Here is a 15,180-nt window from a genome sequence, read left to right as displayed (position 1 = left end):
CAGAGCGCGGAAGCGGTTACTGCTGAAATAGCGTCCTTGCCCCCACGACGGAGACACCACCCCTGAGGCGAGCCTACACTGAGGGCCCTAGAATCCACTGCAATGGCGTGAGAGGGAGCGGGGATTTGAAACCGGCACGCTGGGAGCCCACACAAGACCTGAACAGGTATCCTCCACAGCATTTAACACATAATCACAACCCAAAGTGTGAGGAGAATGCAGCATGGGAAAAGTTGATGGTAAACAAAACAAACTACAATTTGAAGCCCGCAAATCCACTCGTACGCACAGTGACCTCGAACAAACAATGGCGGAAGGACCACACTCTGGAAGCCAGACCTCAGCAGACGACCTCAAAGAACTCCTTCTCACAATAAAGAGCAGTCTCATCTCAATAGAGACTAAAATGGCCGCTATGAGCGCTCGCATACGAATTTTGGGCGTCCCGGAGTCCACAAACACTGGGTGGATGGAAGACTTTGTGGAACACCTACTCACGACGGTGTTTGAGAAAAGTGCCCTTTCCGCGATGCTCATAGTAGAAAGGGCACACAGATCTCTGGTTAGCCAACCCCGCCTGGAGCTCCTCCGAGGCCGATCATCGAAAGGCTGTTAAATTACCGCAATTGAGATACTGCCCTCCGTCTGGTGTGAGAACAGCAGGCACTCTCCTTTGAAGTTTCCGAGGTTGCTATATATCTGGACTTCACCATGGCGGTCCAAGAAGCTTGCAAAAAGTTCATACTGATCAAGAAGAAACTCCAACAGGCAAACATCGCCTATGCCATGCTCTTTCCGGCCCGTTTCCGTATAACACACCAGGGAAAGCAGCACTTCTTTACAAACCCCCATCATGTTGCAGACTTTCTAAAGGCTACAACCAGGCGATCGCCACAGTGCAGATCGACCTCACGTCCCTCTCGCTCGCCATCAACCTTGTCTGACCCAGAGTGATTGAGACATGAGATACCAGTTCGGAATTGGAGAAGACGGCTGAACAGCTGTCACACGACGCAACGGATGGCCCTGCCCAGCTGCAAACACTCTGTTGGTACCATGCAAGGCACTAGAGACTGAGCGTGCGCGAGGTGCCTTGACCAGACGGGGCCATTGCTACCCCCAGGCGTGTAACTGTGCCTATCGGACACATAGGACACTGATCCTTTGTCCTGGGCACCCTCATACCCATGAGGTGGACCTGCAGTGCCCTCTTGTGAATCCCCAGAAGGACCTCCCTACAATGACCTGTTATCGTTTCTTTCTTGTTCTCCCCTGTTTGTTTCCCCCTTTGGGTATACTCCCTTTTATGCTCAATACTTATAGACTGGCTGCGAGGCACACCCTTCTGCTCTACCTGCTAGGCTATGCCTTTATTCAAATCTGGCACATGTGGAGATCCTAGGCCACTCAGCCCATCCTGAAAATATTGCTAGAACTGCTGTGGGATCCTCACAAACATCGACAAGGATTCTTTCAACCCAAAATGTCTATCTGGCTCCAAAACACAGGCCAAACTGATTATTGCATGGTTGTTCTTTTTTTGTTGGGGGGTACATGCACCATGGTAGGATTGGGCTGTTGATGTGGAAGGGGGAGGGAGGGGGAGTATGACCACAACACTTATGATAGCCATGGTACCAGTTATTGATGCACAATGTAGTGACAGTCTAAAGCAATAGGACAAGAACCCCTTAGCTATGCAACTCAAGACACGCGATACAGATGAGTCACTCCGCCATGCCTAGTTATAACTTCATAACAAGGAATATACGGGGCCTCGGCAACCCTCGAAAACGGCGCCATGTCCTGCATATCTAGATAGACACAGCATACACTGCGCCATGCTCCAAGAAACACACCTTAACCCTTCTGCCCCAACTACGTTTGCGGCGTGCTGGGCGGCGCACCAAAGTTTCTCCACATACTCCACATGTGCCCGAGGCACGGCCATCCTTATAAAGAAAAATTTACCATATGTGGCCATGGGCTCGACACTAGCCCCACAGGGACGATTCTGCCTCATGTGGGGCAAATTAGCAACCCAATCCATCACACTGGTGTGCTGCTACGGTCCTAATATCGACGATCCCAATTTTTTTTACATACTGTGGGGAAAGATATTGGATATAGGATCCACCCATGTGGTGTGGGGTGGGGATTTTAATGTGACACTGGACCCAGGTATGGGCTGCTCCCACCTCCAGGCCCATCATTACACTAATAGCCAACACCAATTACGAGAGATAGTAAATGTCCACATGCTACTAGATGCCTGGCCCAACCTGCACCCAGCAGATAGGGAAGGCACATGTTTCTCTACAGGACATGCTTCATGGTCGCGCATAGACTGCTAGCTGATCTCAAGAGGACTGAAACCCTTGGCTGATGCGAGTTAGCAGTTTGGCGCGCACGTATTCTGACCACGTGCCAGTTCTAATGACAATAACCCCCCCTCTTGCGCAACAACGCCTTACCAGGCCTGGAGATTGCCACCCCATGCCCTTGTAGACATCCCATTTTGGATGGAACTAGAACAAGAAATCACAGTGTTTTCCCGATTAACATAGATACGGTGCCTCTACTGTCCACAGTTTGGGAGGCATTTAAAGTCACCATCCGGGGGGGTATGTATAACAAAGGGCAGGGGGATTCTGAGAGACAGCCGCAATACACTTAGAAAGTTGTGAACGCCTTCCATGCATTCTACAACACCCTCTACACAACGCATAGAACGCTGCCCTTAGAGATCGAATCCTACTTTGAAAACCTAGAGCTCGGATGGCTGGGAAATACCCAGAGAGAGTTCCACTCTGCTGCGTTTGAGAAAGACGAGATCCGCGCTGCGATTATGCAACTCTGCTCTGGACGGGCCCCCGGCCCGGACGGACTCACTGCGGAATTCTATAAAACCTATAGCGACTGCCTCATTCCGATACTGAAAGGCGTATGTGAGGAAGCACGAAAGACTGGTCGTCTCCTGCGGACGATGCGAGAAGCCTGGGAAACCAGGAGATAAATGCGATTCATATAGGCCGTTATCGCTCATAAATTGCGATGCCAAAATATAAGCCAAAATACTTGCAAATCGACTGAGCCTCCTCATGAGTGCCTTAGTATTGCCGGATCAATCAGGACACAACCTGCGCACTCTTTTCGCCCTGATGCAGGACATCAACCCAGATCTAGCTGCAGTGGTGGTCTTTTTAGATGCCACCAAGGCTTTTGATTCCCTCGAATGGCACTATCTGGACAGCGTTCTGGGCTTTCTGCCTCCCTTTCTGTCCTGGATCCAACTACTCTATACTCTGCCAAAGTGTTGATCAATGGAGTGTGCTCCCCCAGCTTTCAAATTACGAGAGGAACACGGCAGTGATGTCCATTGCCCACCCTCCTTTTTGCACTGGCCATGGAGCCACTGGCGGCTAAGCTCCAGCAGCATCATCAAGAAAACGCACTCCGATATCCTGAGAGGCAAATTCTAATCTCACTATATGAAGATGATCTCACATTATATTTGCGAGACCCTGAAATCAGCCTAAACCCGATACTACGAGAATTCATACAACTTGGACTATACTCGGGAGTTAACATCAATTGGGAGAAGTCCCAGATCTTTCCCCTTACTCTGTCGGTCCAAAGATATAGCCCTGGTTACCCGCTGACTTTGTGCGACACAGAAATTTTATGTTTGGGGATCATGGTAACCAGAGACAGGACGGAACTTATGCGGACCAAATATGGCATAGCACTAGAGGCCCGACGGACTCCATTACTAGATGGTTCTACATGCCTATTTAACTAGCGGGGAGAATTTCGCTAATTAAAATGGTGATTCTTCCAAAACTTCTTTATCTCTTCAATAATATTCCTTACGCACCTAGTAAACATTTATTTAAGGACCTTAAAAACCCAACTGATTAAACTGACTTGGGGAGGAAGACAGCCCAGGCTGAAAGGAGACACCTTAACCCAGCCATGCGCGAAGGGAGGATTTGAGGCACCAGATATAGAGCTATACTTTTTGTGTGCTCAAGCACACTTTGCTGCATATTGGATGCAACCACCACCATACATGCCACACCTGGCTGTAGAGCAGTGGCACATGGCACCCGTGCCGTGTGCGGCTTCTTTGAGCTCACCTGTGAATTCCAGGGATAAAGACCCGACGACAGTCGAATGTACAAATAGGGCATGGCGTGGCAGCACTAAGCGCTTGCAAGCACCTATGTTATACTCCCTGCTACTGGCAACGCAAAGCCATTCAGATCTCCCGGTAACTCAGGAAGCAAGCTGTCAGCAAATGCTTCGGAAGTTCGTAGCTGTGACCTGGAAGACTGGGAAGTTTCGCACCCGGGAGACATTCTTTCAGGACCAACAGCCTACTCCAACTGAGCTTTTTTTATATGTCAGGCTCCGCCAAGACGTTATAACTGCCACCCACTGAGCTTCCCATCCTAGCCCTGCTGCATGCCTTACTTCAAAAATCTGCACCCACGTATGTGGTCTCTATGCTGTGTCGTAATGCCCAGACAGACAGTCCAGAGGCGAGCCAAACTTCGCAGACTCATTGGGAAGAGGACCTGGGGGCCCCCCTTAGTGATGAGCAATGGACATATTGCTGTCAACAGACCGGCAATGTATCAGCAGGTAGCAGACTGCGCATCATACACTTCAAATACCTACATTGCCTAGATTATACTCCTACGAGGTTGCACCAATTCCAGTTCAGGAACAATGACAATTGTGATAGATGCCGGGAGCGAGGGGTGGTTTTTTGCACCTAGCATGGGAATACACCCTCATTCAGGTATACTGGCAAAAGGTTCTGGGGGCGCTGGGCCAGATGACTGGATTTCCTATCCCGAACACCCCACTCACAACACTATTGGGATGCACAAAAGAACTTGACCCCCCAGTCAGGAAATATGCTTCGCTGGGCTTGCTACTAGCCAAACACAGAGTGGCCTATAGATGTGGAAGAGGGTGAGCCCCTAAATTTAAGGAGTGACTGAACAATCTCATATTTTGCTAAGACCAACTAACTACATATGCGAAGCTAATGCCACCCACCTCCCGACCAAAAGACATATGGGAACCTTGACGAACATACTTGCACCCAACCACAGGAGAAGCACGGGGAGGGAATGCTCGGGACCCAACGTAAGTGTGGTAGGAAATATTTACAGATACAGAGCTGGTGCGGCAGACGGAGGACATTGCCCTGAGAGGCCGGGGTCTGAAGGGTTACTCTTGACATATGTTAATATGTTTTGCTATACTGTTTCAGAGACTGAAATACTACATGCTGAATGTGCTATTTGTGTTAACCATTGCTGTACTATGTACCAACAACATGCTGAGACGTTAGGCATGGCTAAAGCCTGTTTTTGGGTTTTGAATTGCAAAAACTAATAAAGAGATTTTTTTTTTAAAGATAGAATTTGGAGAATAAATGAAGAGGCATGAAGTGATCCGGATGTGAAAATCCTATTTATTCAATCCATCATAAAGTCCTATAAAGAAAATAAAACCCCAGGCCTTTCCTCAGAACATCTGAACGATGCAATGATGGTGACCATAAGAGGAGTCATGACAGGAATCATGTCCAGGAAAAACAAGGTTCTGAATTTAACGCGCAATAACCATGAGTAAGAAATTAAGAAACTGGAACACAAATTAACACACCCCTAAAATGTAGTCATCATATACAAATTAAAACTACTAAAATACGAATACAACAAAATATTCAGTGAAAGAGCTCACAAATGTGTTAACAACATTAAAGTTAAGAACATCCTAGCACAAAATAAAGCTGGCGGTGCCTCACCAATTAGCTTATTGTCAAAAGTAACAAATCATATTCTGCTGCAATCAAGGACACGTCCGGTACTACACAGGCTCAGAAAACATCCTGATCTGCTTCTGCACTTTCTATTTTAATCTTTATAACCCTAACAAATTCCATAGGTTTGAAAATTGGCAGAACTATCTCAATGTGATTGAAAAATCTGAAATAATAAAAGCCATACAGTCGCTAAAATGTGACAAAGCTCCAGGCCTGGGTAGCTTCCATGTTTCTTCTACATAATCTGCTAAAATACATTACTAATTCACATGGAATACCTGTACACCCACTTTTGGAATACAGCAGGACAGCATCCGAAGCTAACATTGTAAGTGGTCCGTAAACAAGAAAAATACTCTTGTCTGAGACTGGAAAAGGTTCTACCAACCGTAAAACATCCCATACAAACGGGTGTTGAGAAGAGAAGATAAGCCTCAGAAAATATAGGACTAAATTGCCATATTTTGGATAGGTCCAAATTATTATCCTATCTTGCAATGTCAATAGGATTAGACGCAGAGGATTCCTTTGATAAGGTCTCTTGGGGCTTTGTGCGTTCAGTGGTAGGCAAATGTAACCTTGGGTCCTCTTTAATACTTGTGGCAATGGCTCTTTCTACACAACCCCCAGCCTGTTTCAGAGTTAATGGGCACCTATTGGAAACATTTTGTTTATCACAAGTTAGTAGGCAAGAATGCCCCCCTTTTGCCACTACTATTCTTACTTGCAATTGAACCACTACTAACTACCATCCGCTCAAGTTCAATATCAAAGGGATCCCATTTCCCTCAAATGCACAAAAGGTTGCGGATTACGCAGATCATGTTCTGGTGTTCTCTGAAGATGCAGAGCTGGCTAACCCCACAAATCCTTCAAAAAATCAATGAATTTCCCGATGTTTCAGAATACCCGCTAAATCATGGGAAGACAAAAAATATTCCCTCAAAATAACTTATGCTCCCAAGTCACAGCTGAAAACACAAGCCTTAAACACTAACTAAACAAATGCAATAATTTGGAACAAGCGCTGCCACTCATATAGTTTTTAAAGAAAGACTTGAAGAATCAAGAGGACATATTGAAAACACTGTTCACGCCAAGATCACTGCATCCTGGTCAGCTAAGTTTATATCATAACTCTGCAGAGAGCTATGTGGAGGAATAGGTCTCAGCAGCTAATCCACCAAACTCCGCCAAGTAAGAAACGTTAGTAGAGAATAGGAACTCTTGCCCCTACTGGCTTGGAATGGGGAAGAGAGAAACAACCTGGAACAGATGGTATGTCTCTTAGCAGGTTGATGGTACATATCTGTTTAATGCTCTCTTGTACCAGTGTCTTAAGAGTCGCCTACACCTCAATTTCTTCTGGTTTGACTGAACAAATGAGACGGATGTAAAAACTCTGGCATGGGTGTAATCTTTAACTGAATACCATCCCATTCTGTAATGATGAGGCTTGAGACGTGAGTAGACGACATTATTTATTAAGAAAAAACTGCAACTATTATCACACAGACACTGCCCAGCATCTGTTGTCACGACCGTCCCATCTGACCGACCCAGTTGTCAACTGATGAGGCACTCGCACCCACACCTCACAAGACGTGATGCAACACACTGCCCACATGGAGATACTCACACGAGGCAGATACTACATATTTCTTTTCCTTAAACAATAAAAAAAAAAACACATATAAAAAAACATTGCTATGAGTACAGTCGCTACAGAATATTAAGAAACCAAAACTAAACTAAAGCTACAAAATGTTGATTGCGATACAATGTTATATAATACAACAATATTCATAAATAAGCATATGAATTTACAAAAATAACAAAATAAAAAACAAATTAAACACATTATGTACAATATAGAAAAGCACAGTACTGATGAAAGGTCTTCTACAAAAGGCAATTATCTATACCTCAAAGGCATTCCAACATGTCTATCATTTCTTCGTAAAGGTTCTGAGGATACCTGTTAGACCTGGCACCATTGGCGTGGGTCACCCTTCCATTTTTGTCTGTGCCTCAATGTATTTTTGTGCTGGTGTTAGCTGCTCAGGGCCCTGTGCCACTGCCATCCAGTGCCACAGGGCAAGTGCACCCTATGGGAAAATGTATTACGTGAATTGACTTCCATGTTTGGCTTATTTGGTTTACTATCAGTACCTAGTAGAGTGCACCAGGGGTGCCAAGGGCTTGAATATCCAAATGCTGCTAGTGGGCTTGCAGCACTGGTTGTGCCACCCACAGACGCAGCCTGGTAAAATGGGTCTAAGGTCTGCCATTGCAGAACCTGCATGCAGTCTGGTACTGTCATGCTGACTGGGCAAGTGTCCCCACTTGCCAGTCCCTAAACCTTCCCTTACCTGCATATTAGTCACCCCTAAGGTAGGCCCTAGGGCAGGGTGCATTGTAAGGATAAGGTAGGACATGCCCTGAAATGTGTGGCATGTCCTAATAGTGAATTACAGCCATTTTCGTTTTTCACTATTGTAAGGCTACCTGCTCTCCATAGGCCAGAATGGGCTGCTAGATTATAACACTCTATAATCCAAGCAGGCTCAGGAAGCATGGTAGAAATTCATGTTTAGTATGCCTGAACTCAGAATAATAAAATACATCTTTTAGCAAAGGTTATTTTAATATCCTGGGTTTGCAAATGCTACTTTTAGAAAGTTAGCCTTTGCGTGCCTAACCATTTCAGTCCGCCTCTGCTGGGAGGGGCTGTCTTCTTTGTGTGTAGCTTGAGTGACAGGGCTGGGAAGTTCCAGGAGACAGGCTGGGGCTGCCAGGTGGTGAATAGAGAGATTATACCAGGATGGGCGTGAGGAGTGCACCTTGACTCTGAACAGGGCCGTGCTCTGCCTCCACAATGCTGGCTCCACCCCCCTGGGGAGCGTCTGATGTCTCTGCCCTGCCTGCTGAAAGAAGAAGCCAGAGTCCCAACAACAAAGTGCTCCTCACTGAAAAGAACTGGACTGATTAGGCAAAGGCCCCCCCTGGCCTGTAAAGACAAAATAAACTTGGTATAAAGGTAGGAGCCCTGCTCCTAAGAAAGCAGATCCTGCTTGAACCACGAAGAAACTCTGCCTGACTAGAAGGACCTGGAAGAAGCTGAAGGAGGAGTAACTTTCCCTAACCTGGGGGATTGGCCTGCAGCTGGTGTCTTGCTGAGAAAGGAGAGGAAAAGACTAAAAGAGACTTTGTACTTTGCTTCAACAAATCTCCAAGGGCTTGGAAGAGAGCTTGCTCCCTGAACTGAGTCCCAGGACCATTGGACTCATCTGCCTTCCAAAACTGAGTTGCCTGGACAATTCTTGCTTGTTTCCCGCTGGATTTGGCCCCAGTACGACTCGTACCCCATCCGCCGCGAAGCCGTGTCTTTGCCGCCCAGCACCGTGTGTCTACGCTGATTTAAAAGCGTTAGTACGCACCGTATCCCTCCCGGCCGCATCGCACCTAACCTTCCCGGCCGATTCGAGACGTACACCCCTGGCTGCCTAATCCTGTACGCCGGACCCAAGCTTTGTTGTCCCGCAGGTATGGTCCGTACGCTGCTAACGTACTGCACCATGCCGTACTCAGAGCCGAGACGCCGCATCACACTGATTCTCCCCGTACGCTGCACGGCTCGCTGAGAAGTGTCGCCGCCTATCCGCACCGAAGGTACGGCTCGAACGCCGAACGCCACTGCCTCTGCAAGCCGATCCGGGCCATCCGCACGTATCCCTGAAGGTCCCGTACCAACGCCGCGTACTGACGCCGTGACCCGACCAGCATCCGAATACGCTGCCGAGCTACGACCCAGACCCATCTACTTGTCCCGCACTGTCCGTCGCGGACCCTACAAAAACGAAGGTACTTTGTTCTGTTCGCACCGCAGCGTGCACGCCACGGACCCCGGAGTCCGCAACGATTGTTAGACTCGTACTTTCTTTGTTTTTAATGCCAACGAGTCGCACATCCAGGTACGAACCGTACAGATCCTTGCCAGAAGCGTATTTATGTGAAAGAAGTGTATTTTAACTGAAAGAAGCCTATTTTTGCATTTTAAGCCTTTCTACAAGAACATTGAACTTTAAAATAATACTGTGGTCATTTTATTCGTTATTCTGGTCTTGTGCTAAGCCTTATATAAAGAAAACTATTTTTGATACAACCTTGATTGGTGTCCATTTGTGGTGTGTCATTGTATTACTGTATGCGTTCACAAATGCTTAACCTATGACGCCCTGAGTATAGTCTTGACTGCTTGCGCCACACTACCTAAAGGGTGAGCAGGGGTTATTTGAAAGGGTGATCCCCTTACTCTGACTTAGAAGTAAGAGTCCCTGCTTGTCACAAGTGCATACCTGTGCCAACCAGAGATTCCCAATTCTTTTTTTTTTGTTTTTTTTTTTTTTAAACCTTTATTGTTCCAACAGGGTGTACACTGCTATTCAGCCAACAACCCGGAGGCAGGCAGCGTGTATACATAGCGGCACACCGCCAGTGCGGATCCATGGCGTACACCAGATTAATACCAGGAAGATTACATTTTGCAATATTTAACAGAGATTCCCAATTCTAACATTGGTGGCAGCGGTGGGATTTGAATTTGCATTTGTGATTCATGTACAGTAATTGAGTGAACACCACGTAGTGAGTTCAGACCGATAACGCAGCCACACCGTATTTATTTTTGTTTTTGCTGAAGAATCTCCACTTTAAGAAACCATGCCTAGCTCAGTCAATGGAGGCAGGGCGTCCTCTATATTCTCTGGGGTTGATGACATAGATTGGGAGGAGAAGGCACTGATGAGGTGCACAAGTGAAGTCTTGAAAGGATACCTCTCCAAGTACAGAATTAACCAAACTGGATTGAAAAACAAGGAGCAGTACACAAAGGCGCTGAGGGCCTGGTACGAATCCAAGTTCCCAGAGAATGTGCTGGAGGTGATACCCCCAGAAGGTGCTTCTGAGCCTGGCAGAGGCCTGTCGCCAGAGGAGATGGCCGACAGGATTGCTGCAAGAGCACATGAAGTGAAGATGGCAAAACTTCAAATGGAAATGGAAAGACAAAGGCTGGCCATGGAGCATGAAGTAAAAATGAGGGAGTTGGATCTCAAGGCCAAGAGTTTAGACCGCTCTCCCTCTGGTGGCAGCAATTTAACAGAGTCAAGGGTGCACATTCCTAAAGATGTGGTGAAAGAGTATTACAAGCAGGATGATATTGGGCAGTGGTTCAGGGCCTATGAAGTAGCCATGTCCTCCCACTGGGTCCCTGAGAGAGATTGGGGAGCGGGGTTGTGGGGAAGGTTCCTGAGTGAGGGGCGGGACACACTGCTAGATCTCCCCTCTGATATCACCACATCCTATCCACACATGAAGGAAGCTCTGATGACAAGGTATGGGTTAACTCCTGAATTGTACAGGCAGAGATTTAGGGAATGCACCAAGAAGCCTGGTACCACTTATGTAGAATATGTGACATTTTTTTCCAGAGCGCTAGATGGTTGGGTGAAGGGTAGCAAAGTAAATGATTACCAAGGGCTGTTTGATCTAATTGCATGGGAGCACTTGTCTGATAATTGTTTTCCTGAGGTACGCCAGCACCTGATCGATAGGAAGCTAACTAACCCTAGGAAGCTTGCTGAGGAGGCAGACCGCTGGATCAGCACCAAGGTCCACAAGGGTCCCGTGGGAGGCCCCACCAAAGGTGGTCAGGGTCCCCAGCAGAATAGTGGGGGGGACAAGGGTAAACAGAGGGAGTTCTACAGAGGGCCCCAAAGTAATTCCCAGGGGAACCAAGGGAAAGGTTCTCAGCCTCCCCCACCCCCGAAGCAGACCGGGACCCCGACAGGTAACCCTGTTCAAAGAGGGCCCCCCAGATGTTACAAGTGTAACAACCTGGGGCACTAATCCATGGATCCCAAGTGCCCCATGTTTGGTAAACCAGCACCCCCTGGTGCTGCACCCCCCAAGCAGGTGGCTAGTGTAGCCTTTGGGAGGGAGGTAGATGTCCAAGGGGAGGGGGATCCCGTACAGATGACACTAGTCTCATTAGGAGACGGTGAGATGGTCGCTGAGGCCCAGCTGCCCCCCAATACTCAAAAGTATGGGCAGTGGGTGACCATAAATGGCAAAAGGGCGGGGGCTCTTAGAGATACAGGAGCCAGTGTGACTGCTGTCAAGCAACACCTGGTGTCTCAAGAGCAGGTGGTCCCACACGCATTCTGCCGTGTTGTCAACGCTGACAACACAGAGAGTCATTGTCCAATGGCTCAAGTTCCCTTTGAGTGGGGGGGGTCTCTGGTACTCTGCAAGTCGCTGTGAGAACTGCCATGCCTGTAGACTGTCTCCTAGGGAATGATTTGGAGAGCTCCCCTTGGGAAAAGGTGGAGAAGACAACTCACCTGCGGATGGTGGGTTTACCTGATTGGGCGTGCGTGACCACTCGGTCGATGGCAGCCAGTAGGGGTGTTGAAGGGACCCTGGAGCCTGAGGGAGAGGCACAGGAACCGGCCTTAGGGAGAGGGCGCAGGAGGCACGGGAAACCGGCTCCAAACGTTCCCACGGCCCAGGAGGAAGCAGACCTTGAGGGGGATGCCCTGGAGCCTACCGGGGAACAGATAGCCGAACTGGGGGACCTGTCTGAGCTGACCCATTGGCAGCAAGAAGGAGGCCCCACCAGGGAGGAATTCTGCAGGGAGCAGAAAGAGTGCCCCTCTCTAGTGGGTATGCGGCAGCAGGCTGCAGCCCAGGCCAATGGTGATCAGTCCGGTACTCACTTAATCTACTGGGAGAACGACCTCCTGTACTCAGAGCCTAAGGTTGCTGAACCTGGGTCAGCCCGTGCGCTGGTGGTACCCCAGAAGTTCAGAGCCTTCCTACTGGGGCTGGCTCACGACGTTCCGTTAGCAGGGCATTTGGGGCAGGACAAGACCTTCGAAAGGCTTGTCACCCACCTTTATTGGCCTCAAATGCGCAGGAGTTCTGACACTCACTGCAGGACATGCCAGACTTGCCAGGCAAGTGGTAAGAGTGGAAGGAAGCTGAGGGCTCCACTCCAACCTTTCCCTGTGGTCAGTACCCCATTCCAGCGAGTGGGGATTGATATTGTGGGGCCACTGGACCCCAAGACAGCCATGGGCGACAGGTTTATCCTGGTCTTGGTGGACCATGCCACCCGGTACCCTGAAGCCATCCCTCTAAGGACAGTGACGGCCCCCGTGGTGGGACGGGCACTAATGGGAATTTTCTCACGAGTAGGATTCCCTCTAGAGGTGGTGTCTAACAGGGGGACCAATTTCATATTGAAATATATGAAATCCCTTTGGCAAGAGTGTGGTGTGACATACAAGTTCACCACCCCTTACCATCCCCAAGGAAACGGGTTGGTTGAGAGATTCAACCGAACCCTAAAGGGCATGATTATGGGCCTTGAGGAGCCCATGAGGCGTAAGTGGGACGTCCTCTTACCATGCCTTCTCTTCGCGTACCGTGAGGTGCCACAGAAGTCTCTCGGGTTCAGTCCCTTTGAGCTTCTGTATGGCCACCCAGTACGAGGACCTCTTAGTCTAGTCAAGGAAGGCTGGGAGCAATCTCCCAGGAAACCTCCCCAGAATGTATATAGTTACATGCTGGCCTTTCGGAACCAGACTAGGCGTTTCAGGCAACTTACTGAGGCAAATCTGGAAGCCAGCCAGGAGGATATTAAGCGGTGGTACGACCAGAATGCCACTCTGGTTGAGCTTCAACCTTGTCAAAAGGTATGGGTCCTGGCCCCTGTGGAGCCCTGTGCACTCCAGGACAAGTGGACAGGACCCTTTGAGATTGTGGAGCGCAAGAGTTCTCTCACCTACTTGGTGAAATTGCAGTCTCCTAGGAACCCCTTAAGGGTCCTACATGTCAATCGACTAAAGCCCCACTTGGAGAGGTCCGAAGTGGGCATGCTCTTGGCCACAGATGATGGGACGGAGGAGGAGTCTGAGCCTCTTCCTGACCTCCTGGTAGCCTCAGAGTGAGACGGGTCAGTGGATGGAGTTAACCTCTCACCCACCCTGACCCCTGAGCAACAGGATGACTGCCGCCAGCTGCTGGGGCAGTTTCCTGACCTGTTCTCCTTGGTTCTGGTTCCTGGTATCACAGATTGGTGCGTCCATGATGTGGATACAGGAGACAGCTTACCTGTGAAGCACAAAGCTTACAGGGTAACTGACAGGGTCAGAGCTTGCATCAAAGGGGAGGTCTCAAAGATGCTTGCTCTAGGGGTGGTTGAGTCCTCCAGCAGTCCTTGGGCCAGCCCAGTGGTCTTGGCCCCAAAGGCTGCCGCGCCGGGTGCCACACCAGAACTCCGGTTCTGTGTGGACTACAGAGGACTCCACTCAGTCACAAAGACTGACGCGCACCCCATCCCCAGAGCTGACGAGCTCATCGATCGGTTAGGGGCTGCACGGTACCTCAGCACGTTTGATTTAACGTCTAGGTACTGGCAGATCGCCTTGACTGATGGGGCCAAAGAGAGGTCCGCATTCTCCACACCAGATGGGCATTTCCAGTTCCGGGTTATGCCATTTGGGATGAAGAATGCCCCTGCCACCTTCCAGAGGTTGGTCAACCAGGTGTTGGCTGGGCTGACCGAGTTCAGCGCCGCATACCTGGATGACATCGCAGTGTTCAGTGGCACATGGAAGGAACACCTGCAACATCTCTGGGAAGTGTTGATGGCACTGCGCAAGGCAGGCCTCACGATCAAGGCAAGCAAGTGTCAGATCGGGCAGGGATCAATGGTGTACTTGGGACACCAAGTGGGGAGCGGCCAGGTGGCGCCCCTCCAACCCAAGATTGAAACCATCCTGCCTTGGGAGCCCCTAAAGACCCAGACAGAGGTGAGGGCCTTTTTAGGACTCACAGGGTACTACAGGAGGTTTGTCAAGGGGTATGGCAGCATTGTTGCCCCCTTGACAGAGCTGACTTCGAAGAAGCAGCCCAGAAAAGTGATATGGACTGACACCTGTCAGAAGGCTTTTGACACCCTGAAAACTGCCATGTGCACGGCGCCCGTGCTCTTGGCTCCTGACTTCTCCAAATAATTCCTTGTGCAGACAGATGCATCAGAGCATGGTGTAGGGGCTGTTCTCTCACAGATGACTGAGGAGGGCTGGGACCAACCTGTAGCCTTCATAAGTAGGAGGTTTCTTCCCCGGGAACAAAAGTGGAGTGCGATTGAGCGAGAAGCATTTGCTGTGGTCTGGGCATTGAAGAAGCTAAGACCCTACTTGTTTGGGTCTCACTTCCAGGTTCAAACAGACCACAGGCCCCTCAGGTGGTTGATACAGATGAGGGGT

Source organism: Triturus cristatus, chromosome 3_2, assembly GCF_964204655.1.
Source record: "Triturus cristatus chromosome 3_2, aTriCri1.1, whole genome shotgun sequence".
Lineage (NCBI taxonomy): Eukaryota > Metazoa > Chordata > Amphibia > Caudata > Salamandridae > Triturus > Triturus cristatus.
This window is presented reverse-complemented; position numbering follows the sequence as displayed.